General features: G+C 44.1%; 1 long non-coding RNA gene across 5 annotated transcripts; it reads left to right on the top strand.

Annotated features, from left to right (window-relative positions):
• On the top strand, positions 1–23,554 carry LOC103794633 (uncharacterized). 5 transcript variants are annotated; one of them, XR_001912944.4, is made up of 6 exons: positions 1–932; positions 2,131–2,352; positions 2,906–3,046; positions 19,613–19,779; positions 20,870–21,028; positions 21,555–23,554. It is a non-coding gene; the product is annotated as an uncharacterized LOC103794633 (long non-coding RNA). The 5 variants fall into 5 exon arrangements; XR_013520356.1 differs by having other exon boundaries at positions 19,616–19,779; XR_004727273.3 differs by having other exon boundaries at positions 19,601–21,028.

The following is a 23,554-nucleotide window of genomic DNA, read 5'->3' on the forward strand; positions in this document are numbered from 1 at the left end:
GCGAGGACCCCAGGCCGCGAGGCTGGCGACCGGTGGGGGCGCCGCCGGGTGGAGATCCCGCGGCCCGGTGGAGCACGTCCTCTTTCCCCAGACCCACGGACCACCTTCCTTCCCTCCCGTGGGCGCACCGCTGCCGGTGTCTATCCGAGCACCTGCGGGGCGGGAGCGCCCACCGGGGACGGGGGACCCATTTAATCTGCGCCCTGCGCGGAGACTGGTTTGAGGCCCGGGCGATGCTTGAGGGACAAGCATGCGGCCTCGGGGCTCTGCAAACCTAGAAAGGTGACCTCGGGTAGAAGAGCCAAGTGGGGCCCGAGGTTGATCCGAAGCTGGCAGGACCCGTCGCTGGGCACCCGCCTGAGAGTCCAGGGCTGCGACTCCGCGGCGCCGAGCAGGCGCACAGGCCGCTTCTAGGGGACCCTCCCTCCGGCCCCTCCCCGCTCCTCGGGGGACTGTTACCTTAATAGGCGAGAACTGGGAGAGGGCGCTGGGTTGGGGGGGGGGCACCCTGCGTCCTGAGGGCTGCTCCCCACCCGGCCGGCCAGTGGAGGGAGTCAGACTCCCACGTCTTGCAGGTTTCCACTGATCTGAGGGCTTGGAAGAATCCTAAATTTTCGGGATCTTACTTCTGATGTGGAGATGGGAGAAAGGGGGCGGTTTTTGTTTTGCTTTGTTTCTATTAAGTTAGGCTGTTGGCAGGAAAATCCGACTCCCACTCCCATTGACTAAGTGTCTACAATATGTGGTGCCAGACAGTATGGGGGAGACGAGAAAGTGTAAAATTCGGAGAGCCTATGCATAAATTCAGCAAAACTTTGAGTGCCTATGATAGGCTAGACATAGTAGCAAGCCCCACGGACTCAACAATGAGGAGACAGCCAGGCCCGGAACCACAGTCGCTGGCGGTGGAGACAGATCTGTAAGCAAACAAGGTGAGGAGAGGTGGGCTGGGTGCTGGACAGGTGTGCCTGGCCTGACTGCCTTAACCAGAGAAGGCATTGCTAAGGACGGGCCTGATCTGGTCTAGAAGAGGTAGCCCAGGCGGGAAAGATCAGTCCAGGAAGACGACGTGTCCAAAGGCACAGGGCTGGAGAGAGCAAGGCCTCGGAGGGAGCTCGGAGAACTGCAGTTAGCCCAAGCCTAGGGGCATGGGGCAGAGTGAGTCAGGAAGGCGGGAGGGCCAAATCACGGCTTTCAGTTGGCTAACCATCTGCTTCTGGTGAGGCCTCAGGAAGCTTTCAGATGTTGTGGAAGGCCACAGGGAACCAGCGTGTACAAAGCAAGAGTGGGAGCAAGAGAAGGCGGGGAGTGCCACACTCTTCTAAACAACCGATGGGCAAAACTGTCCGTGGCCCCTAGTGTCGCCATGTGCAACATGGAGATAATAGTGCTCCCATCACAGAGTTGTGAAGATTAATGAGTTAGTAATTGTGAAGTGCCTAAAACAGTGCCTGGCAGAGTAAGCACTGCATTAGGGTTAGTATTATTGTATCACACTCTATCAATCAACCATTCAGTTTCTACCATGTTGCCATCTTTGCCTACTGCTGTGTCTTTGGACACTTGTTTGAATATCTAGTGACTTTTATTTATAAAAGTGAGTAGAAGACAGAAAAATGAAAGTGCTGACTCTAGTAATAGACATGTCTCCAACAGTGAAATAAAGAAAGAAAAAAAGATGGAAGTCATTAGGTATGCAGAAAGAAGTGAATCATTAGCTTCAATCAAACACTTATAGCTCTCTATCTGTCACCTCCGTTTTAGTAGAAATGAAAAGAGCTAAGTTAAAGCGTAGTGTCTGGTACATAGAAGGCATTCAATAAATCAACTGAATGAACAACAATGATATTATACTTTAAACATGTTGAATTTTACATCTCTGAGACAAAATATGTCTAGAGATTATATAGAGGGAAGAGAACTCCTATTGTAACATATACATCTATTGTTTGCTTTTTCATACTGCAATTTTAGCACACGTGTTAGAGATACATGGTGGCTGCCTGTCCGACATAACAGTTTCAGATCTTTAGTATAGACTTGCCCAGTCGCCCTTTCACAAAGTTATATGTCTTAGGAGAGGCTGACCCTTGACAGGAGTAGGCTAAGGTAATCCTATTTCCCTTGTAGTTAGTTCAGGAAACAAATTGACAAGCATTCTGACCAATGGGATTGGAGTGGTGTCTACTGAGGCGCCAGATGGTCTGCCTCCTGAAGCTGTTGGATCTGGATGGTATACATAGAGTTGCTATATCCATCTTCGTACCAGCCTGAGAACAGATCCCACATTGAGAACAGCAAAACAGGAAGTTGAAAAGACCGGAGTCATTGGTGACATTGCCCCAGAACTGAGTGAGTCATTTCTGAAGCCAATTGAGTTTTAGGTTTTTGTGTATATGTATGTGTAGGTGTGTGTACGCATGTGTGTTAGTCCATTCTTCTGCTGCTATAAATAAGTACCTGAGACTGGGTAATTTCTAAAGCAAAGAGATTAATTGGCTTGCAGTTATGCAGGCTGTACAGGAAGCATGGTGCTGGCATCTGCTTCTGGTAAGGCCTCAGGACACTTTTAGTTGTGGTGGAAAGCCACAGGGAGCCAGTGTGTACACAGCGAGAGTGGGAGCAAAAACTCACTTGTTAGAGGGAGGATGGCCTCCTGCTATTCATGAGGAATCCACTGCCACGATCCAATACCTCCCACTAGGTCCCGCCTCCAACATCAAGAATTGGCATTATTGATGTGTATGTATGTGTTGTGCCTGAAAGTCATCCTGACCCATACATTTTCAAGAGTATATTACTGTCAGAAAGTAGGGGGACTACATGAAATGACATAATAAGGAAGTTAGCCTTTAAACTGTCACTGGCATTGCTCCCTTTTCTTTTTTTCCTGTCTTGAGCTCAGACATGATACTTGAAGCTCTAGAACATTTTGTGACTATGAAGAAAGGGCAAGACAACTGCAGACCTTCCACCCAGGACATTGTGGAACTGCTGAACCAACACGTGCAGCCACCTGCTCCAGATTCCTTATTCTACAGGAAAGGTAACCCTCTTTTTATTTGACTTTGTGTTCTGTTACATGTAGCTGAAGATATTCCTAACTGGTAGAGGGAAGACAATGCATTGATTTTTGGATCTGCCAAGTTTTAGATATGGTGGGAAATCCAGATGAAGTGGAAATATGATTGGGATTCTGGAGAAGGATTTGGATGGTAAGTTTAGGGTAAAGATTCTTCAGCAAATGGTGATAAACAGAAGTCAGTGGTCTTTAAACTTTTACCCACACGTGCCCTAAAATAGTTACAAAAATATTGTCTTTTGCATTTCTCCCCCCAATATTTTATAAGAATATTTTCAAACAGACAGGAAAGTTGAAATAATTGGGCAGGGAGTACCATATACTCACCATCTAGATTCTATGATAAACATTTTCCTTTGGCTGCATTCCTTATCTATACGTCCATCCATTTCTCAGTCCATCTTAATTTTTATTTATTTCCAAAGGGACTTAAGGCAATATGTTTCACCCCTAAACTCTTGCGCATGCATACCATTACCTAGAGTTCAAAGATCTATTTACTATTTCCCTAAAATTTACATCAATAAAACGTACACATTTTAAGTATAGTATTTGATATTTTTTGACAAATGCTTTTGCCTTTCTAACCCCAAATCCTATTAAGTTATAGAGTATTGCCGTCGCCCCATGAAGCTTTCAGGCTATCATATAACCCTTCCCACATCCCTCCTACAGGCAAACGCTGTTCTGATTTTCTTTCACTATAGCCTAAATTTGCCTATTTTAAACCTTCATATAAATGGCATTGTATAATATTACCCTCACCCATTTTTAAGTTACATATAAAATTATTTATCATAAGTTTGAATATTTTCAGAGATGTCGTTTCTGGTGCACCTTAAATATTGACTTTTGAAATCAAATGGCCACATTACTCATTTTAATACATTCAGTAGAAACTGAATGCCAGTATGATCTGCTGCCTATTATCATCCATTTAAAAAACACATGAACAAGGCCGGGCATGGTGGCTCACGCCTGTAATATCAGCACTTCGGGAGGCTAAGGCAGGAGGATCAGTTGAGTCCAGGAGTTTGAGACCAGCCTGAGCAACATAGTGAGACTCAATCTCTACAAAACAAATGAACAAAATTAGTCAGGCATGGCGGTACTCACTGCAGTCCCAGCTACTCTGGAGGCTGAAGTGGGAGGATCACTTGAGCCTGGGAGGTCTAGGCTGCCATAAGCTGAGATCGCACCATTGCATTCCAGCCTAGGTGGCAGAGCGAGACCATGTCTCAAAAAAATAATAAAATAGAATAAAAACAAAAGCAAACAAAAAATAAAATACATGCGCAAGCTCCTCTTTAACAGGGTGACATTTTTAATCTTCCCTTTTTCTCCTTGAACTTGTATTTCCATTTTATAAAATGTCATCCTAAAGTAATACATGTTTATGCTTGAAAGATTTTTCTTGAATATCCTTTTATACTTGTCTGAACAAAATTTACTATTTATTTTTTATTAAAATACTATTTAAAATTTATTAAAAGAAATTAACCTTGTTCCCTGAGACCATAAGGCTGTAAGTGTTAATTAATTTCTTCTAGATCCAAGGGTGTCCAATCTTTCAGCTTCCTGGGCCACATTAGAAGAAGAATTGTCTTGGGCCACACATAAAATACACTAACACTAGTGGTAGCTGATGAGATTTAAAAAATACAAAAAACGGACACTATTTTAAGAAAGTTTATGCATTTGTTTTGGGCAGCATTCAAAACTGTCATGGGCTGCATGCAGCCCACGGGCCACAGGTTGGACAAGCTTGTTCTAGATTAAGTTACTGTTAAAATTACTTTTAGTATACAAGTGTATAAATGTATTCATAGTCCAGGGGAAGGTGCGTGGGGAGAGGGAGGTTGAAAGAGAAGAAAAGCAAGAGCTGTGTCTCTGAAGAAATAGAAGGGGACCGAGAACGAGACAGTGGTGGGGACTTGCATTTGGAAACAAGGAAAATAAGCAAGCGTGGAGCTGTAGAACCATTTTGAATTATCCATCTTACAACCCTAGTATCTGACCTCTCTGCGATCCGATTTTGCTGCCTGTGGACTTTTCTACCCATTGATTTTAGTGTCTTGCTCTTTGTGTATTGTGTGACTTTTTAAAGCTGTAGACTGTTTACTTTCCTTTGAAATTTGTGGGAATTCTTTGAATCCTCCAGAGAGGATTTTCTTTGCGTTCTGCAAATCATCTCAAGGCACTACCACAGGGCTAATTTAGACAACAAATCCATCTGAAGGCTGGCTTGTGGTCAGAAGGTCTCGGGGGAGATTTTCCTCACTCCAACACCAAGATCAAAACATATCCATTTCTTCATCCTCTTTTGCAGGATGGGTTTATTTCTTATCTGCTCTTCCATGGAGGGTATATCCCCTGGGAGGAGGTACCAGGTTTGGGTGAGGTCTTCTAACACACTGTCTATATTAGTGGCATTTCAGGCTTTTATTCACAAACCCCAGGCTGTTGCAGTTGTCGAAACAGAAATCCAGGGCAAAAGGTGGCTTTGGTGCGTGCTTCCTTCAAGTTCTTGCTTTCGCTTCATTTTGGCCTTTGTAGATTCTCTTCCTTTTGTGCTAGCTCAGCAATGTGGCTTTATTTTTAAATGCTTACATATTTTATCCAGTGTCTTAGTTTCAGTCGAGAAGGTAGTTCAGGATATTGAATCTGCCATACTGCTAGAAAAGGAAGCCTGGTGTGCCTGTTATCATAACTTTGGTTTTGATAAGCAAACATGAGCAGTTTTTGACTGCTAGGTTTACAGCATACGAACCCTGTTGCTATGCAGCTGTTGTTGGAAAATAGTCTGTGGGCTCAGATTTTCTAAACCAGCCGTCTATTGGATGCCCAGAGAAGGAAGGAAAGCGAGGGCCCTGGCTTGCTGGTTACAAACCATCTCCATGGTCACAGGTTGCTGGGTGCTCCTCCTACAGTGTTTTCCCAGCGGCATTCAGGCAGCAGTAGCTTCCTCTGATCATTTTCCAGTTTCTGTTGTTTGCTAGTGAGAGAAAGGGTATACCTGCTTGTGGAGACATGAGTGAAGAAAGAGAAAGGACTTTGAAACAGGAAAAGAGAGAAAACTCAAACGGTAACTGATGGTTTCCATAGGACCCTATGGGAACAACTAGCCCATTTTTGTTTTCCTTTGTACAGGCAGTTGGGGGAAGGAGAGGAACATAACTCATCCAGGTCTCAGGTCTAAGTCTGAATATTCATTGTGCCTCACAGATCATCCCCATTTGAATCATCCAAATTAGGAAACAGTTTTAAAAATGACTGAATGATAGTCTGGCCAAAGTTTAATGTGGCTTTTCTTGTGGTCTTTAAGTTTGAACAGAGGTCCCAAAGGCTGCGAGCAAAATTGTAGGTACTTAAGCACCTTTATATTCTAAAGCAAGGTGCAAGATTGACTATGTTAATCAGCCGTTATATATTAACATAAGAGATTTATTACAAGGAGTTGGCTTATGTGATTACAGAGGCTGACAGTCCCAAGGTCTGCAGTCAGCAAGCTGGTGACCCGGGAGAGCCAATAGTGTGGCTCTAGTCTGAAAGCTGTCAGGCTCCAGACCCAAGAAGAGCTGATGTTTCAGTTCAAGTCCAAAAACAGGAAAAGATCTGTGTCCCAGCTCAAGCACTCAGGGAGGAGTTCCTTCTTACTTGCAAAAGGATCAACCTTTTCGTCCTATTTAGGCCTTCAACTGAGGAGATGAGAGCTACCCTTTAGGAATGGCAGTCTGCTTTACTCAGTCTACCAATTTAAATGTAAATATCATCCAAAAACACCATCACAGGCATACCAAAAATAAAGTTTGATCAAATATCTGGGGACTCCAGGACCTAGTCAAGTTGACATATAAAATTAACCATCGCAGGGAACAAAAGAAATGTAAGGCAGGTAGGCTAAATTGAAAGCATATAATGAGATGGTAAATGTATAGCCAAACATATCAGTAACTTCTGTTGAAACTAATCAAGAAAAGGAGAGATTGCACAAATAACCAAGGTCAGGAATAAAGAAAAGATGAAAGACTCCGGATCTGCAGACATTTAGATAATATAAATGACTCTCTACCAATACATTTGAAACTAGATAAAATGGACCGATTCCTTTAAAAAGTAATGTCAAAATGGAATCAATGAAAATTAGAAAGTTCGAGGAGTCTTATAACCATAAACAAATTATATATGATCTTTTCACAAAAACAAAAAGTCTGGCCCAGATTGTCCTTCATTGGTGAGTTCTGCCAAACATTTAGCTATGAAATAATTCCAATCTTATGCAAACTTTCCAGAGAACAGAAAAAGAGGGAGCCCTTTAAAAATACTAAGATTATGAGACTTCGTAGCCTGATCTTAAAACCTAAACCTGAAAAAGACAGGATGGTAATGAAAAGGAAAATTACAGTCTGTTTCACCTATCAACATAGATGAAAAAATCTTCACCAAAATACCAGCCAAAAAAACAGAAATAGCTCACTTATTTGTGAGGTCTAAAAATCAGAACAATTGAACTCATGGACCTAGAAAATAGAAGGATAGTTACCAGACGGTGGGAAAGGGAGTGGGGAGTTGGACGGGAGGTTGGGGATGGTTATTGAGTACAAAAATTTATAGAAAGAATGAAGAAGACCTACTATTTGATAGTATAATAGGGTGACTATAGTCAGTAATAACTTAATCACACATTTTAGAATAACTTGAAGAGTGTAACTGGATCATTTCTAACTCAAAGATTAAACGCTTGAGGTGATGGACACCCCATGATGTACTCCATGATGTGCTCATTTCACAATGCTTGCCCGTATCAAAACATCTCATGTACCTCATAAATATATACACCAACTCGTACTCCCCTAAATTTAAAAAGAATATGTAGTAATATATAAAAAGCCTAATACATTATGACTGTATAGCGCAGGAATGCAATGTTGATTTACATTTCAATCAATAAGCGTAATCTACCACATTAATAAAGGTGAAAAATTCCATGGCCAGCTCAGTAGGTACAGAGAAATCTTTTGATAATTCAACATTGATTTGTTGTAAAAATTCTAAGTAACTAGAATAGATGGGAATTCATTGCTATAAGATAAATTTTGGTGACGAGACAGATTCCTGCTATCACTGCTTCTACTCATCACTGTACCAGAGAGCTTAATAAGAAAATTCAATGGATAAGGTGTAGAAAGAAATAAAGTTGTCTTTATGATTATCAGATTATCTAATAGTGTGTTTATTTTGATTTTCTACATAAAATGATGTTACTAGAATCAATAAGGGCACTTATTAAATTTTCTGACAGTAAAAATAAATGTGAGAACAACTTTTCATTATAGCAGTAATGAATAAAAAACTAAATTTTAAAAGAAGATAGCTTACAAAAGCATGGCAAGTATCTATTCTCTAGAAAAAGCATAGAAGAACTTTCCAGGGAAAATTTAAAGTCTTTATTAGGTAATGTCAAGGAAGCTGTTAATAAATGGAGAGATATACTGTGTTCAAATTAGTAAAATTGATATTTTAAGCATGTCAGTTCTCTCCAATTTGATAGATAGTTTCAAAGGATTTACAATTAGAAAAATCTTGACAAAGATGCTGTTTGTAGATTTTTCATGGCGGCATGTGACAAGGTGATTCTGAAAAAGTTTTATGTAAATTCAAAGGTAAGAATAGCCAAAACATCATGGAAGAAGAACAAGGTGGGTGGACTTGCTCTATTAGATATCAAGATTTATATGCAACTGCAGTATTTAAGACAGTGTAGCATTGGCACTGGGCGAGACAAGAAAACCAAGAGGACAAAGAGCCCAGCAGTATGACCACATACTTTTGTGTATGTGGTCACTTCGTTTATGATGAAAGTACCACCGCTATGCACTGTGGGAAAACGTCCTTAAAAAAGTGACACTAGGTCAACCGGGAATCCCTATGTAAAAACAACCCCAACCTCACATCACACACAAAAATTCACTCCATTTGGAGTATCTTCTTAAATGGAAGGTAAAACTATGAATATAAAGCTTATAGAGAATACTGTTTGTTGCTTTATTGGCCCCAATTCTTTTTTCCTCCCTGTGCCCATGCTCTGTCTTAGGTGGCTTTGCAGTTCTTTTCATAAAAGGGGCAGAGTATGTTTTTCCTCCCTGGACTCTCCGTGAGGCTTCAGTGCTTCATGGAAGTGACAATGTGCCATTCTGAGCCTCGGCCTCAAGGACCTTGGACATCTCTGCTTGCCCTCTTCCACTTATGCCATCACCATGAGACGGATATGCCTGATACAGTCCACTGACCCTGAGAGGGAGATGAGAAATACATGGGGCACAGCTCTCGGGTGAAGTTGCCCTAGCCAAACCCAGCCTGGAGCAAGCCCAGTCAAGCTAAGGTGAGCCTATCCTAGGCCAGCTGATCCAGGCACCGGAGTGAGAACAAAATAACGTTTGTTTTCTGTCACTGAGCCTGGGTACAGGCAGCAATAAACTAACATCAAAAAGTAATATAGGAAAATATCTACATGACTTCCAGATAGACAGATGTGTTTTAAGCTAGTCACAAAAGTAGCTGCTCACCATAAACAAGAGTTTTAGGTTGAAATCAAGAATCTTCATTTACCAGAAGATACTATTAAGAGTAAAGAGACTTGCCATAAAATGGAAGGTGATATTTGCAACCATTCAACAAAAAAACCAGTATCAATAATATTTTAAAAATTCCTGCACAGAATTAAGCAAAGATAGATTATTTTACATTGTATATAAAAGTCCATCCACCTTTTATATGCACTTAGCTGCATATAACATTAGCAAAAAGACTTGAAAGAATATTTTGCAAAAGGGTAAATCCAAATGGAGATAAACATATGATAATGTTCTCAAGCCCAGAAATCAGGAAAATGTAGATTAAAATCGGCAACAAAGTGGTAGCTTAGAGCCCAAGATTAAAACAAACGTCAGTGAAAAGATGTCAGTTACAGAGATAGTCAGGAATCTTTAAGAAACACGATGCCTGACCTTACATTTAAAAATATGTGCTGAGCTGTGCTACTCTGTAACTGCCTTCCCTGTTGTGAATCTGACCCACAGTGCCTGTAGGAGTGGTGTTTTCTCTGGAGGATTCAAAGGGAAGGACAGTTGCCTTCTTCCTTGTGTTGCTGTAGGGCAGGGAGAATACTGCAGGAGGTGAGGGTCAGAACAGAGTTTATAAACTTAACTGCAGTATGAAAATGCGGGTTACCTCCATCTTGTCTTAGGGTGTAGCAGCCACATGTTTTGAGTGGGGTCGATCCCAGCCACCTTCAGGGATAATTCCTGATTGGCCTAAGCCATTCATCATAATCCCATTTCCCTGGCCATGGAAGGCTATGTAACCTAACTTGATTCAATCGGACTGAAGTTCTGGACTCTTGCCGAATATTAAACACATGTATGACCTGCAAGTGTGGCAGCCATTTTGCTACTATGAGGAATCCAGTCTAGAAGACAAATTGTATACAAGGGAAGGGGCGGAGCCAAGAGAATTATGGAATGACATCTAGTTTGATTAGATCATGCCTGAAATTTTTCTAATTACTGCACCTTTCAGTTATATGAACCAATGAATTTCCTTTATTGTTTATTGTTCAAGCCAGTCTGAGTTGGCTTTCTGCTAGTTGCAATAGAAGCATCTGTAGAAAGTAAAGCAATGGGAGATGAGGAAAGATGTACTGTAATTTCCGCAGGATCTGGTGATGAGGAGAAGCACAAGTTACGCCACCAAATATGGAATAGAGGCTTAATAGGTTTAAAAATAATATTAAGGGGGAAGTTTGACTGAGGAACTCTGGCAAGTGACACTTGACTGACACATATGTTATCTAGTAGCTTAGTGAAGTTTAGGGATGATTCCTTTAGAGAACCAACTAGAAGGCCTTTTAAAACTCCTTTGAAGAGAATATAAGCTCTTGAAAGGATCACAAATATCAATGATTTTATCATATAGCTGGGAAAACTGAGGCCCAAAGAGATTATGTTTTAGTTGGTAGTTCAGATGGGGCTAGGTCCTGGGTGTCAGGCCGTGAAAGCTCATCATCTTAGATGTGTGTAATGAAAACTTTCATTTTCATCTTCTCACACTGAATCTCGCTGTATTTCTTCTTCCCTACCCAGCTTCTAAAGATCTTTCTTGAATTTAGCAGCAAATAGGTCACTGTTGCTCAAATTTGCCATCACTTGCTGATATGAGAAGTCCTGGGGCGCCTCGTGTGCAGGTCAGTTATGTAAGCCCTGAGTGAGATTCAACTGTCGCAGAGGCTTTGACTCTGCTCCTTGCCTCCTTAGCTCCCGGTGGTTTCAAGCTTCCCTTGGATTTGGCTTTTTGTCCTGGGTTCTTGCTCCTACTCTTCTTGGGGTTCAGTTCTCTCTCCTGGATTTTGAGCACAGTGGCACCAACTCCCTAATTCCTGGTGCATGTGGAGTCTGCTCTGGCTGTGGTCATGGATTCTGCTATGACCCCTCCAGGTCCTACCTGAGAATTTTATAGTCCCTGACTTTAATATTTTTATCTCCCTCATGGCTTTGTCAAGCCCTGTGATTCTGTCTGATGCCTCCCACCTTTCTTGTCTTGTTACACCACTCTTTGAATCCCCACCTCATTATCTTTTGCCTGGACTATTGCAATAGTTACTAGAGGCCCTAACCCAAAAAGATCTGAAGAAATGTGTATCTTTCCTGTGGGGATAATGTAAATAATAGAATTTACTGAGCACTTAATGTGCAGAGCTCTGTTCTAATCTCATTGTAGTTATTAACTCATGGAATCCTCCAAGCAACCTTATGAGTTATTACCGTTTTTTAACTGCAAAACTGAGGCACAGAGGAGTTAAGAAACTTGCCCAAGATGAACAATGGCAGTGGTTGGTTTTGAATCCCACAGGTCTGGCTAGAATAATATTTGACCAGATTTCTGGGCTCTCCATGGCCCAGTCAAGTTGACATATAAAATTACCTATCACAGGGAGCAGAAGAAATATGCAACAGGTAAGACAGATCGAAAATACACAGTGAGATGATAAATTTATGCCCAAACATATCAGTAACTTCTGTTGAAACTAATCAAGGAAAAGAGAGAATGTACAAATAACCCACGTCAGGAATAAAAAAGGATGTATCGCTCCAGATCTGCAGACATTCTCCTGAATGCTCCAAGAGCCTGCATTCTTCACTCCACACTAGTCATTTACCAAACATTGAATACCTGTTATGTGCCAGGCACAGAGGATATTGAGTAAATACCTGCTCCTGGTATGGAGCTTATGGGCTAAGGGAAGTGATAGTCGTAAACAAAGTGTTATATCATTAACAAGTGCTTTTATAGAAGAATGTATACCATGATGTGGCAATACAGAAGAGGGACCCAGGGAGCTGCTTGAGGCTTCAGGAAGACATCCCATTTTAGCTAATGTGTGCGGATGAGCTGGAGTTTGATAGACAGGGAATGTGTTTAATGGGATGCTGGAAGGGAGACTAGCCCAAGGGATGGTCTGTCCTATCCAGGGAATGCCAAGGAGCTGGGTGTGGCAAGAGCATGGAGTATGCATCTGGAGGGGCAGGTGGCTGCAGGGCAGGTGGGAAGTGGGGGGAGTAGTGGATAAAATGGCATTTGGGACCAAATTTAAAGGATCTTGTCTCTATAGCCACTAAGAGGTAAACACTTTATTTTGTGAAGAACAGGAGAATGATATGATCAGATTTATGTGCTTTGTTTTATTTTGTTTTTTGAGATAGGGTATCTCTCTGTCACCCAGGCTGGAGTGCTGTGGCATGATCATGGCTCACTGTAGTCTCTGCCTCCCAGGCTCAAGCCGTTCTCTCACTTCAGCCTCCAGAGTATCTGGGACTAAAGGCATGCACCACCACACCAGGCTAAAGTTTTTGCCTTTAAAAAAAAATTTAAAAAAAATTTTTAGACCCCAGTGTTTAGTACTCCCCTCCCTGTGTCCATGTGTTCTCATTTTTCATCACCCGCCTATGAGAATATGCGGTTTTTTTTTTTTTTTGGTAGAGACAGGGTTTCACCCTGGTCTCCAAATCTTGGGCTCAAGTGATCCTCCCATCTTGGCCTCCCAAAGTGCTGGGATTACAGGTGTGTGCCACCACGTCTGGCCTCTCAGATTTATGTTTCACAAGATAGTACTGGACAGAGTGGAGGACACATTCATCTAAGAAATTTTCATTGCACAAGACCCTATCAAGATAACTAGATATGATCTCAGGTCTTGAGAAGCCCATACATGTTCTGAAAAAGATGGTGTCCATCAAAAGCTCGTATTTCAAGGAGCTGATCATCGAGTCCCATGTGAGAAGTCCTGAATACTCCAAGTGTGGTGACAGTTCAGACAGGAAAGATTCCTTAAGTCCACAGAGGGATGGGGGAAGTGTGACTGGCGTTAGACGGCTGGGTCGTGAATGATTGTTGTGATTTGAAAGGCACAGCTTGGTGATAGAAATGACCCGTGTGAGTATGTGGAAAGGTGGGGTCTGCTTTGGCCAGAGCGCCAGTGTGTAAAACCAGGTCTTGATTGAGCAGCTGAAATACAATTCTCAAAACTCAGTATCTCTAGGTGACATCCTAGATGATTTTGGGTGGTACATGATAGACACTTAAAGTTTATTAGTTAGGTGTTTATATTAATATGTATTGAAAATACTTAAACAAAAAGTGATAATGTTGCTTATGACTATACAGGAAAATGAGGCAATTTAATCAGTAACCAGGAAGTAATAACATGGAAAGTGCACAGATATGACCAAAATTATTGAGGACATATGCAAATAACTGAACATCCAGGAGAACTGGGCTAAGGAGTTTAGGAACATTTAGGAGGGTAGGCCCTGAAAGTGTTAAAGAGTGGTGCCATGCTAGAAAGATCAAGCTGAGAGCTGGTGTAAAATGGATTACCTTCTGGAGAGACCAGTAAGGAAACTGGTAATGCATCAGTAGACAGAGTTTCCTTTGTAAGAAGTCAGTGCTGCTTTTCCTTCAAACGTCCCTATACCTGCTCGAGGTCTCACCATAAATGTATCAGCTTGCTTCACGTGGAAGCGACACTTGCTGTCAGAAGTGCCCACAGTCTCCTGCTGCTTTGCTGAGAAATAGACATTTCTTGACCTTGGCAGTTGTGTTTTGAAGATTTGACACATCTCACTTTCATCTCTGGGCTCTTTTCCTTGGAATCAGTGCCCCTGTTTTTGCAACAAAAAGTTTTCATCTAAATGCAATGGGAGAAGTCTTCCAGGAAAAAAGGTAAAAATAAGACTTTCAAAGACTAACAGGCCAGTGCCTCCAAGCTGCAAAGAAACCTGAGCTCTATCCTTACGAAACTAAGCAGCGCAGAGGAAGCAAAGGCTCCTCGTCCCATCCCAATGTCCAACTCTTGTGCAATGTTTATCCTCAGTCCTTTTGCAACGCCTTCTTTCTTTGAAGAATTGTGGATTTCTTAAGATACTGCAACCCACATTTGAAGTGTTATGTATTAAATTAGCACATTGTGAGCAAATCTTGCCTATTCAGGAAGGAAACTACCATAGCTATTTCAGCGGATGGATCTCTTGGAGCAGGAGAAGTGGCTGTGGTCGCGCTTGGATGCTTTCTGCTGGCAGATCCTATGGACTTGTTTTCCTGACATCTCTTGTCTATAGATAACACTTATCCCTTCCTTCATTTTCCCAAGGAAGGGAACACTTAGGGGCCAGCCTTCATCCTTAGATGAATAAATTTAGACATACTTATTGGTGGAATAAACACATTCCTTCTCAGTCCTCTGCCACCTCTGACTGCGTTTGGGGGCTTGTGTATTGAGTGATGCCTTATCTCTCTAAAGGCTACAGAGGAGTCAGAGAGTGAGGCCTGGGGAAGGGCTGTATGGCACGTGACCTTATTTGAGGCGCCATCCAGCAGCTTGTCTACTTCTGATCTCCCAAGCCTCCATATGCCTTGCCGCTTGACAAGGTGGTGCCTGAAAGAATTGCTTCCTAGGCGAAGCCGCAGGTAAATCCAGTTTGTCCTTGATGATGCTCCCGCCTTTCCTCTGGACTCTGGAGTAGATTTCTTACGGATTTTGTTTGTGTTTCTGGAATTCCTCCTCACTTCTCTGCAATTTTCCTGTGGGGAGCACCCTCCCCCTCAGAAGCTGTCTTATCAAGAAACGGTCAGTCTAGGTGTGTTGTCTCCTGGGAAGGAGGGAGCGTACAGGCCAGGTGGGGCCCATCAGAGTCTGTCTCTATGGAAGCTGAATTCTGAGAAGAGTGACACAGGCTCAAGAACGGCTGGAGCCCATTTGTCCTGAGGCGGTGTGTCTCAGTCCCCGCCACCTGGATCTGTGGCACCTTTTTCTTCCCGTCCATCTCAGGGCCCAGTTGTTCAGCCTTTCCACTGATGCTACATCTTCTTGCACTAAATTAGATTTTTCCTCCTGAAGTAAACCAGACTCTGTTACTATTGCTTATCATCAAAGAGACTTGAGAAATCCATCCTCTGCTCCCTTTCTTCAGCATCTTCTAGGCTTCTCCCCAACTGAAAGCTCTTTAGTGGTGTCTTAGTCCATTTGGGCGGCTATAAAAATATACCATACAGTCGGTGCTTTATAAAAAAGCAGACATTTATTTCTCATGGTTCTGGAGGCTGCAAAGTCCAAGATCAAGGTGCTGGCAGATTTACCACGTAGGGAAGGTCCGCCTCCTGCTTCATTTGTAGTGGTCTTTTTCCTCACGTGGAGGAAGGGGCAGAGGAGCCCTCGGGGCCTCTTTTAATAAGGGCGCTAATCCCATCACAACCCAGACCTATCACGATTTAATCAACCCCCAAAAGCTCCCCCAAATACCATCACATTGAGATTAGGTTTCAACATGTGAATTTCGAGGAGACCCATTCAGATGACAGCAAATGGCTTCACATTTCTATTAGAATAAGACCCAAGTCTTAACCCCAGTCTGCAGGGCCCAGCCCTGTCTGGCGGTCTGTACCGCGGGGACCTCTCTGCCCACTCTCCCACCCTGACATCTCCTTCACTTTCTATTCCCCCCCACTCACCTTCTCTCATTTCTTTGGGTGCGCCCTGTTCTCTCTCCGCAGGGATTTCCCAGCTACTCCCTTCTGCCTGCAGTGCTCTTGAATCTGTCTTCCCAAGCCCACCCCATATCCTTGGCAGGGTTGATTAGGTTAGGGGCTTTCTTAACGCATCATGGCACTCACCTCAATTTGTGGTGGGCTATCTACATGTGGATTATTTGATTATTGCTTATCTCCCTCAGTAGAGTATAAGCTTCTGAGGACAGGAACTATGTTTTTGTCCATGATTATATTCTGGTGTTTGACACAGATGTACATAAGAAAAGCCCAAAACATCTTTTAAGTTTTTGAATTACAGGTTCAGAGGTGTGTGTGCAGGTTGTTACATGGATATATTGTGTGATAGTGAGGTTTGGGCTTCAGTTGAACTTGTCACCCAAACAGTGAGCATAGTACCCAATAGGCAGTTTTTACACCCTTGCTCCCTGCCTCCCTCCCTTGTTTTTGAAGTCCACAGTGTCTGTTGTTCTCATCTTTATTCCCTGTGTACCCAACCAAACATTTCTGTGGAATGAATATGTTTTAAAAAGTGCAGTCTGACCTTGTCAGACCGCCTGCGAGATGAACCTGTGTTCCCAGCCTTCTTCTCACAGTGAGATTTCTGAGCTCCTCTGTCCCTTTAGGGCTCTGGTCTGCACTAGGATTTGATGGCTGGAATAGTTTAATAGAACCCATAACCGTGGTTTTTGCCAACATGCTTTCCTGTGGTTCTCCTTTCTCTGGCCTTCTATTGTGCTCCTGTTCAATGTCCACCTCTTACCACTTGATTATATTCTCCTACTGAGGCCTATTTAGTGACAGGATGGTTACATCCTTGAAAGCAGGAACTAGGGGAATGAAGGTAACTATTTTCCTGGTTCTGCCCCTTTATAGCTGGGTGAACATTGGCTAATTCATTTAATTTCCCTGAAACTTAATTTCCCCATTTTTAAAATGGGGATGATACCTGTTTTGCTAAATAGAGCTGCCCCTTGATGTCCATGTGGAGTGGTTACAGGGTTGCCTGCAGATGCCCCAATCCACGGGTGCCCAAGTCCCTCATGTAAAATGTAGTATGTGCATATAACTTACACACATCCTCACGTGTACGTCAAATAATCTTTAGATTACTTAGAATACCTAATATAATGTAAATGTTATGTAAACAATTGTTGTGCTGTATTGTTTAGGAAATGGTGACAAGAAAAAATGTTCGGTTTAGGCGCATTCATTTTTTAAAAGAAAATATTTTAGATTCGCGGTTGGTTGAACCTGTGAATGCAAAGAATTAAAGCATATCAAGGTGCTTCAGAAAGTTGCTAAATTAATATATAACGTAAAAAGTATTTATCATTACTTTGTACCTGCTGTGGTCTGAATGCTTGTGTTCCTCCCCCCCCCCACATTCATATGTTAAAATCTAAACCCCCAAGTTGCTAGTATTAGGAGATGGGGCCTTTGGGAGGTTTTTAGATTATGGGGTGGAGCCCTCATGAATGAATGAGTGCCCACAGAAGAGAGGTCTGAGAGTAAACCCCTTCCCTTTCCACCACGCGAGGACGCAGAAGTCACCATCTATGAACCAGAAAGCAGGCCTTCACCAGACAGTGAATCTGCCAGCCTCCAGAACTTTGAGAAATGAATTTCTGTTGTTGAAAAGCTACACAGTTTATGGTATTTTGTTGTGAGCTGAAGTGTACCAAGAGGATACCTTTCTGATATTCATCGTAAGATGTGGTTTCCGGTAGGCACTCTCCATGTGCTGTAGTGCTTTAGCACAGCTGCCCTTATTTCAGGTAGAGAGTGAAATAAGATGTGCTACTAGGTACCCCGAGTGCCTACCTAGAGCGAGGCATGGAGCTAAGGGCTTCGCATGTGCTGCTTCCATGGATCCTTGCGATATTATGAAACTGACCTTCCTCTTTCTCATTTGACTGAGGAGAAAATGAGGCTAGAAGAGGTCAAGTGACGTATTCAAGGTCACACAGCTTACAAACTGGGGAGCTGGGATTCAAGTACGGCTACTGAGTCCACGAGCAGTGCTGTTCTCCTGGGTCCACACGGCTGCCCTTACCCTGCACATCCTTTCCAGGGAAGTGCAAAGGTTATACTTTACTAAGGCCTCTGGGCACTAACCAGGCGGAGACACTACTTCCCCTCACTTAATGTTGACATAACATCATTTCGCAAATGAGGAAACAGAAGTGCGGAGAGAACCTGCACCGTTGCCCCTGGTTAGGATCCAGAAAGCTGCAACAGGCCCCAACTGCTACTATTGCAACAATAAGGAAAACTGGTTCAACTGTGAAAATCCCACATGTAAAGACAGTGGAGAGCCGTGGAAGCAAGGAGCAGGACAACTGAACTAGAGAAGGAAGCAGCTTTCCTGGGCCTGCAGACCCTGCCTCGCTTTCTTCCCTGGGGGCATCTACCTATTCTGAGCTTGGGTGAGGGCTTGACCTAAGCCAGCAGAGACTCTGAAGAGGGAGAGAGAAAACAGAGATTGTGGCAGTCTCTCGGGGCTGGCATGACAGATTAGAGACCAGAGGGGCCCTAAAGGTAAGGCAGGTTTTCCCCAAGAAACATTGCTGAGCTCTGGGACGCTGATAGAGGCTCAGTAACCTGGGATCTAGTGCTCACTAAATCTGGGACTGAGTGCCTGCACCACAGGCCAGTTTTATTTTGGGTTTCTTTCCTGGGTCCTGTCAAGCCCAAGAGATCACCATTTGCCCACCCTTTCCCTTGGACATTGACATTCTTCACCAATTGTCTGGATTTTCTGTGGCAGGTAGATGTTTCTCAGACATTGGCGCCCCCTGCTGTCAGACAGCAGCTTTGCAAGTATTTGGAGCCTGGCTCACAAACCATAATAATGCTGATGGGGACAGAAAATAAAGGGTCGCTCAACGTCCGCAGGGTGCTGCTGGGCCTGGCGGGCTGCCCAGGAGAGCACAGGTCATCTGGAACGCCTCAGACTCTGCCCTAGCCCCACGGTGCTGCTGGCTGCATCCCAGTGTAGGTGGCACGTTCTGGTATCTTGGGAATCTTTGACTATGCTCCCAAGAATCAGGGATTTAACTGCAATGGACGATGACTTCCAAAGTCTGAGATGGGCTAGTCTCACTGGTCTCTATCCCTGACCTGTCCTGGATGTTAACTGTCCAGACTGGTAGATACCCGTGGCTCCAAGCCTCCGTCTGTAAAATGAAGTCAACCGTGCCCACTGCACAGGGCTGTTTATGTGTTAAATGAGAGTGTCTGGAGTGCTTAGCATTGCCTGACATACAGCTGGAGCTGGGTGAGCAGTGAGAATAGCAATGCTAATTCTTGTTCCTGCGGCCGCCCCCATCCTCCTCAAGCTCCTCAAAGCGGGCTGCACTGGTCGCCTCTCAGTAGTGGTGAGAGCTGGCCGGACTCTGAACGTTCTGACATTCTCAGCCTTCCTTACAGCAGGACAACAGGGCAGGAGCCTGGTGCCCAGGGCTGAGGAACAAGAAGACCTGGGCTATGGAGAAGAGGCACCAGACAGTTCCCTGGACTTCAGCCTCCCGTCTGTGACTGGCCAGCATCGGTGGTTCTCAAACCTCGGGCCTGTGGAAGCTGAGTCGTCTTCCTAAGTAAGCTGCTAAAACGGTCTCTGGAGAACTGTGTTTGTGAAGGCTTCATCTCAGTCCCACATTCAAGGAGGGGACTCTGACTGCTCTAGATGGAGGAGCTGACGGAGCTGACAGAAAGCAGTGGTCAGATGACACAAAGTCGTTGACTGGGAGAACGGCTCTTCTGACTGCTTTGTGTGGGCAGCACATGCTGGGTGCTAGGGAATCCGTGGGTGTGGGGTGAGATGCTGTCTGGGGACTTCCCGGTGCCAGTCTTCTGGGATGAGCCAGCCTGGCTCTGAGCCTCCGTCCTCCAGCTTCGCGGGAGCTGAGCCCTTTGCGGTCTGGGCTCGAGTTCTGGATTGCACTGCTTTCCTGTTCTGCGGTTTCCCTAGCTCTCAGGTCGCCCTGTCCCCAGCACCCTTAGCAGCAATATCACTGAGGTTTATTTTCTGGCAAGAAAGAAAACTTCCCATCACTCCACCTTGAATGCACACGCGTTCCTCGGGTGCCCATCTGCACTCCCTCCAGGTCTTGGCACCTGCTCCATCATGGGTCCTGCCATGATCCGGTCCCACAGTGGGCCTTGCCTCAGCTCTGGCTGGAGAGGACCCAGCTGGCTGCCAAGCCCCTGGAATGCCCTCCCAGGGTCCCAGACTCTGCCACCTACACAGGGATGCAGCCAACAGCAGTGTAGGGCTGTGGCAGAGTCTCAGGTGTTCCAGGTGACCTGCATTCCTGGGCAGCCCGCCAGGCCCAGCAGCACTCTGCAGACATTGAGTGACCCTTTATTTTCCATCCCCGTCAGCATTATGACTCGGTTTGTGACTTTTTTACCTGCTCACTTGTGTTATCTTACGTTTGGGCCTTGTGACTTTGTTTTGTCCTAGGGTTGCCGGATAAAATACAAGATGTCCAGTTAAATTCGAATTTTGGATAGATAAGGAATCATTTTAAAAATTTTAAGTATGTCCCAAATATTGCATGGGTTATCCTCATCCTAAAAAATGATTCCTCGTTTATCTGAAGTTCAAATTTAACTGAGTGTCCTGTATTTTTATTCGCGAAATTTGTATTCACAATGAACTGGGTGTCCTGTATTTTTATTCAGTAAACCTGGCAACCCTCTTCTTCAGAGGGGGCCTCCCTGAACTCAAGAACTTTCTGAACTTTCTTGGGGAGGCTTCCAGCCTGACTGCAGGGACTTAACCCCACTCTTCAGGAGAATCATAATGGATGATCCCGTCCTCAGACTGGGAGCTCCTTGAAGGTAGGCCTTGGGTCCCCCTTTCACTGCCACACCTCAGATGCTCGAACTAGGGCCAAGGGGCTCAGCACCTTGTGAGCATCATGGGTCCCATCAGGGCTAAGACCATAGGGACCTTGGTGCTATTTGCCTGCTCAAGGGACCTGCAATGGCACAGGGCTGGTGGGTGGCTGCGAGCCTTGAGAGGAGATTCCTTGGGATCACATGTCCCGTGACAGCTGCTGGGCTGGGGAATGAGCTCTGAGCAAGGTGGGTTTCCTGGGGGCACCTCACGTCATTTTGCTGGACACAGAGGGGCATTTTACCCTTTCTGCCGCATATGGTATGGGATCACAGGCAGGCCTGAACCTGTTCTCTCTGCCTGATGGCTTATCAATTTCTTGCTTCATCTCAGAACAAAGGACTAACTCCTTACACAGATGAGGGGAAATGATCTGCCCAGACACCAATCCAATTAAGGGAAGAACTGGGACCAGGATAAGTTCTTCTGGCTCTCAGTCCAGCGCTCAGCACGGGGTTGTCTTTCCAGGGGCAGCAAGGACCTGAGGCAGGACGTTTACTGGAGCCCTGAGCCCTGGCAGCAGCAACTGCGTCTGTTCACAGCAGCGATGACAGAGAGTGTCAAAACCGAGCATTCACTGGAGGCAGAGTCTGAACCCTTCAAATAAGATGTGACGAATCATCCGGTTGAAGGGAAATCCCTGATAGCCTAGCTAGTTTCAGGGAGATAGACAGGGAGAGCTTCTGGTGTTTATGTTTTGAAATTTCCCTTTTTTTTTCCTCCATAAAGGAGAAATAAACTTTGTCCTTCGGTTGTGAAGCTGAGGAGGCCTCTGGAAGCTGTGCTTAGTTAGTGACAACGCCAAGGTCTGAACATTGCTGTCCATTGCCCCTGGGTTCACAGGAGCCATCGCCTTCCCTGCCCCGTCCTTAGCTCTCTACTAATTTCTAGGAACCCATGCAATGTGCACGGGTCACATCGGATGTTGCTGTCTTAGAGGCATAGAGGTTACTTGGTCCCACCTGCAAGGGCAGCTCTTTCTCGAAAGGGCAGCCTTGTCTGCTTTCACCTGAGCTCTCCTTAGTACATTACCTCTCCCCACCCACATCCTTATCATCCTTTTATCTACATATCAACCCCCGGAGTGTCCCTTAGAATCCTCTGTTGGGACTTGCCCATGGTCTTTAATGGGGGAGGGGTACTTCTGCGGTTGGGATTTTTAAACTGGAGCCCCTTTCCCTTGGGCGTTCCTCCCGCACCTCTTGTCCACCTGGCAGCTCTTAGGAGTGATTTATGGGGTAGTCTGTCATTACATTGCTAGAGGGGAGAAGGTGAGGAGACTGAATGAAACGAAGAGGGCCCTGGGTCTGGGATGGGTGGGCTTGTCTTTTGGAGGGGCCCGGAGGTCCTTCTAATACCTGGGATTTCATGCACAGATTCCTCTGTGCTCAACAAAGTACATTTTTTAAAATGTTTTAATTAAAAGGGAAGTTTTAGAAAGGACTGCCTCCCCAGCCTTGATGCTTTGACACAAGAATAGTTTATTCTTAAACAAGGCATGCACACAAAATTCACCATAACATTGATTACATTGCAATAAGGAATTTGTTTATTTGACAACTTAAAGACAAGTTGCATATTAGGAGAAAATATTTTGGATGCATGCAAGTTGCAAAGGTTCCGTTCATATTATATATAAGAACTATCATTCAGCAAAAAGAAATCAAACAACTCAATAAGGAAATGGATAAATGACATAAACAAGGGTTTCACAGAAAAGGGAATATATGTGGGGAATAAATACATAAGGAGATATTCAACCTCGTTAGTTATCAAGGAAAAACAAAGACAATAGTGAATTAACATATATTTATTCAATTGGTGAATATTACAACCTGTTAACATAGGGAATTGGAAACAATGTAGACAGTCACTTATGTATTCAATAAAAATGTATCGAACCCTACTTTGCACTTGTAAACCAAAAATAAAATTCTATGGCCCCCCTCAACCATCTGAACGGACTCCTTCTCTTGGCCAAGAGCATTCCAAATTTAGACTGAAAAACTAGTTTTAGGCCACGGTGGAAAGGGGGAGCCAGACATGCCTCATTATACCATCCTCTCTTTTGGAATTAGTGATAGAACAGACTCTTTACGTCTGATACGATCTGACTCCCAAGCTTGCTACTTGGAGACTTCATCTGCATGATAAAACCTTGATCTCCACAACCCCTTATTATAACCCAGGTGTTCCTTTCTATTTTTAATAACTCAACCAATTGCCAATCAGAAAATCTCTGAATATGCCTGTGACTTGGAGGCCCCCGACATCCAGTTGTTCCACCTTTCTGGACTGAACCAATACACATCTTACAGGTATTGATTAATGTATCATGTCTCCCTAAAACGTATAAAAACCAAGCTGTACCCTGACCACCTTGGGTATATGTTCTCAGGATCTCCTGAGGGCTGTGTCAGGGGCCATTGGTCACTCATATTTGGCTTAGAATAAATCTCTTCAAAGAT

This window comes from Callithrix jacchus, chromosome 7 (assembly GCF_049354715.1).
Source record: "Callithrix jacchus isolate 240 chromosome 7, calJac240_pri, whole genome shotgun sequence".
Classification (NCBI taxonomy): Eukaryota; Metazoa; Chordata; class Mammalia; order Primates; family Cebidae; genus Callithrix; species Callithrix jacchus.